The sequence below is a fragment of the Suricata suricatta genome, chromosome 4 (genome assembly GCF_006229205.1).
Source record: "Suricata suricatta isolate VVHF042 chromosome 4, meerkat_22Aug2017_6uvM2_HiC, whole genome shotgun sequence".
NCBI lineage: Eukaryota > Metazoa > Chordata > Mammalia > Carnivora > Herpestidae > Suricata > Suricata suricatta.
In genome coordinates, this window is record NC_043703.1 from 158,217,236 (window position 1) to 158,221,348 (window position 4,113).

The following is a 4,113-nucleotide window of genomic DNA, read 5'->3' on the forward strand; positions in this document are numbered from 1 at the left end:
AGGGTGTCATGCTGAGTGAAGTAAGCCAGGCAGAGAAGGACAGAAACCATATGTTTGCACTCATAGGTCTAGCAGGAAAACAAGAGAGACCTAATGGAGAACCAGGGGGAGCGGAGGAGGGAGAGAGAGTTGGGGAGAGAGAGGGATGCAAAACTTGAGAGACTATTGAATGCTGAGAATGAACTGAGGGTTGAGGGGGGAGGGGGAGGGGGGGAAAGAGGTGGTGGTGATGGAGGAGGGCACTTGTGGGGAAGAGCACTGGGTGTTGTATGGAAAACAATTTGACAATAAAATATTATGGGAAAAAAATAAACATTAAAAAAAATTTTTTTAACCAATTAAGAAAAGAAAGGAAATGAAAGAAATAGTGTCTATGCTTAATGCTTGGATAAGGGTGCAGCTTCTGGGGGACACCCACACCCAAGGTCAGGGGCAACGGGACTGGCATCTGTCCCGGGGACTTCAGTTCCCTTCCTCCCTGCCTGTCCTGGGGGTCTTCAGGCTCCAGCAGGGCCACAAAGATAACAGCTTCCGGAGACGGCTCAGCGGCCTCCACAGTGGCCCAGGTCAAATCCCTAGAACGGATCTCTTAATAAACACACACCCACGTGCGCACACACTTTCACGGGGCAGGGGCCGAGCCACAGGCCTCTGGGACCCCGCCTGCTGCCTTGTGGCCTCCGTTCTCACTGTGACAGCTTCATCAGTGTTAATCGGCTGTCACCTCCGCGGGTCAGCTCGCCAGCTGAGGCAGTAGTGAGCGAGCAGGGCCCTGACGGCAGGCAGCCCCGCCGGCCCAGAGGCGGCCCAGGCCCGGGGTCCCATAGCTGAAGCTTCTCCAGAGCCTCTCCAGAAGCTCTCCAGAAGCTCTCCAGAAGCCTCTCCAGAAGCTTCTCCAGAGCTGAGGGGAAGGGTCGTCTTGCGGCGCGCCCCAGCACGCCCTGCGAGTCTCTCACAACGGTCAAACTTCATCTCCGTGGAGACGGGAGAGCCTTCTGAAATCTGTGTCTGCACCTAACAGAGGTGCGTGCATGTGTGCACCAAAACGGGGTGCTGGAATGTTCTTAGCAGCACTCTTTATGTTAACCAAATAATACAAAAGGAGGGCCTGGGCAAGAAGCAACATGAGCCAAAGGCCCATCAAAAATAGAACAGTAATTTCTACCATCATCTGGGTTTTAGACACCATCTAAACAGAGAGAAAGCGTTTGTAGAAGGAAGGGATGAGGGGGAGAGAGGAGAAAGAAAGGGGAAAGAAAGGAAGAGGGGAGGAGGGAGACGCGGGGCCCCCATTGTGGCCGGGCCTCCCCCTCGGCCTGGCTGTCCCCGCCCATCTCAGAAGCTGCCGGCAGGCGTGGGCGGCCCAGGAGGACACAGGCCCCAGTGCTTTGCAGAGCTGAGAGCAGCCCCTCAGGCCCCGCCGCCCCCCTTCCTCTGACCCTTCACCTACTCTTTTTTTTTTAATGTTTTATTTATTTTTGAGAGAAAAAAAGAGGAACAGAGCGTGAGCAGGGGAGGGGCAGAGAGAGACAGGGAGACACAGAATCGGAAACAGGCTCCAGGCTCTGAGCTGTGAGCACAGAGCCTGACGCAGGGCTCAAACCCACAAGATGTGAGATCATGACCTGAGCCGAAGTCGGACGCTTAACCGACTGAGCCACCCAGGCGCCCCCACTGAGAGGTCCCCCTTTGATGCATTTCGCCAGGCAGGCCTGGGATCGCCTCTCACTGGCCTTCTCACCAGCTGGTCACATCATGAGCCCCCCAACCTTCTCGCCTCTGCGGTAAGATTGGCAGTGGGGACCTCTCTGGGGGGGAGTGAAGGCCCCGGGCATAAACGCCGCCTGGCAAAGGGCCGGGGTGCAGCCACAGCTCACGCTAGTGCCCATGGCAGGGGGCAATGAGAAGGGCCAGGCCTGGGGCCGAAGGGCTCTGAGCCACCTCCTGCCAGCACTGGGACTTGGGCACGTCACTTAGCCTCTCATTTTGGTCCTCTACAAAATGAGGACGACATTCCCCACCTTGTCCACGGCTTACGACTGAGGTGCTCACGGGTAACCCCGCCGCTCTCACCACACCCTTCAGGCCTGCGGAACTGGAGAAAGTGATCTCGGGGGACCCTGAGCCGCTGCATTCCTCCCGGCGCCCCGTGACGCGGGCCACTCTGAGCCCAAAGCTGCAGAAAGGCCATCTTAGCCCTGCTTCGCCGGGGAGGGGACCTCTGTCTCTCTGCTCAGGGCCCTGCGTCCCTTGGCACGTTTGCTTGGGGTACAAACTGGCCTTGAACGCATCTTTCCTCCTCCCGAACCATGGACGTCTGCTGAGTGAAATCTGGGTTTTTCTTGGCGCCACAGCCTCCCGCCTCAGAGGCGGGGAAGGGGGGGAGGGGCCCTACCGCCTCCTCGTGGGCGGAGCCTCTCCTCGGGGCCCCGCCCTGACTCATGCTGTGTCTTCCTGACACAAGCGCCTGTGCGGGGGGGGGGGGGGGGGGGGGGGGGGGGGGGGGGGGGGGGGGGGGGGTGCCGCGGAGGGCAGTGGGGCTCGCCTCCACCCCGCGCACCCCTCGGTCCCTCCCCCTGCTTCTGTCCTCGGCTGCGCGTTCTTACCAAGTGTGAGGGTTTCCCGGGGGCTAACAAAGTGTCACAGACTGGGCGGTCTTCAAGGCCTGGAGACGCATTGTCTCACTGTTCTGGAAGCAGAAATCCAAAACCAAGGTTTGGGCAGGGCTGCGCTCCTGGAGAGGATCCTTCCTGCCTCCTCCAGCGCCTGGTGGCCCCTGGCGTTCCTGGGCGGTGCCTTCCTCAGGCCAATGTCTGCCTGTGTCTTCACGAGGTCGTCCTTCTGTGTCTGCATCCCTCCCCTCCTCCTGTAAGGACACCAGTCAGTTTGGATTAGGGACCTCTTCCAGTACGATCTTCACCTAATCTTGATTACATCTGCAAAAACCCAATTTCCAAACAAAGCCACGGGGATTGGGAGTTCAACATATCCTTGGGAGGGCACCCGATGAAACTTTGCATCCCAGGGACATCCTCAGTCCCCTGGGCAAGGCCCCTCACACTCCTGTCCTCAGGCTGAGAACAGCAATCCGTCTCCTGCTGCCTCCTAGGAGATGACGGATGTCCCTCTAACCCACAAGGGCACACGGAAAAAGGCAGGGAGACTGGGCTTTGAGTCCCTACTTTGCCACCCACCAGGCAAAGACATCAGCGGCATCCGAGGCTCTGGTTCTGGGCAGCGAGACGGAGACAATGACACCTGCTATTGAGGAGGTGACCTGCTGAGCACGGAGAGACCCAGTGCATCTAGGGACCCGGCAGGTGCCTGACCCACAGGAGGCCTGAGACACAGAGCTGCCTTCATTCCCTCCCCAGGGGGGGACTGGGACCCCACCCAGAAGGGCACAGCCTCCCCGCCTGGGCTTCCATCATTCCCCGCTCGCCATCAGCAGCCTTCAAGGACAGCCCCACCCCCACCCCCGCAAGGGCGGCTTATTTCCCAGCGAGCCCTACCGTGGTCACGGAGGGCTGGTTCAAGCTAGGCCTCCTGAGGCGTGTGGGAGCAAAGAAAGCCGCCTTTATTAAATGCTTCTCCACTCAATTAGGGTTTCCTATGAAACAGAACATTTTATTAAAAGACCTGAAAATAAATCATTACCCACCACTAATGATTATATTTAAAGGAGCGATACATAATTTAGAGCAAGATTTAAAGACGTTAAAATACCTAGTGTATTTTTAGTTGGAACACTTTTGGTTGCTAATGACAGGAACTAGGCACCAGCAAGCTGAAGCAGCAAAGGGAATGTGTTGGTTCACGCCGCTAAGAAGGGGGGGGGGCGGGCGCGGAGGGTGCGGATCCAGACACAGCTGGATTAGGGGCTCCCGCGAGTGATGTCCTTAGGTGGGTCATTGTCAAGCGCTCTCCAGACAGCCTCTTTTGCTCTTCAGCAGGGAGCCCTTGAGATGGTAAAGGTGTCCTTGGGCTACTCCAGCCTCTCTGCCCCTCCACGACCCAGGGTAAAGACCCGCCTTGTCCCCAGGCTCTCCAGCAGAGGGGACAGCTCTCAGGCTTGGGCCCCTCCCGTGCAGACCCAGTGAGGAGGAGCTAGAT

At 58.0% G+C, this 4,113-nt stretch overlaps 1 long non-coding RNA gene across 1 annotated transcript in view; it reads right to left on the minus strand.

Moving 5' to 3' along the window:
• The window catches only part of LOC115289208, an 8,976-nt gene extending 6,152 nt beyond the window's left edge, over positions 1 to 2,824 (minus strand). Inside the window, exon 1 of the long non-coding RNA XR_003907469.1 lies at positions 2,607 to 2,824. This is a non-coding gene — a long non-coding RNA (uncharacterized LOC115289208). The remainder of the gene's footprint in view (positions 1 to 2,606) is intronic.
• Between the last annotated feature and the right edge of the window lie 1,289 nt (positions 2,825 to 4,113).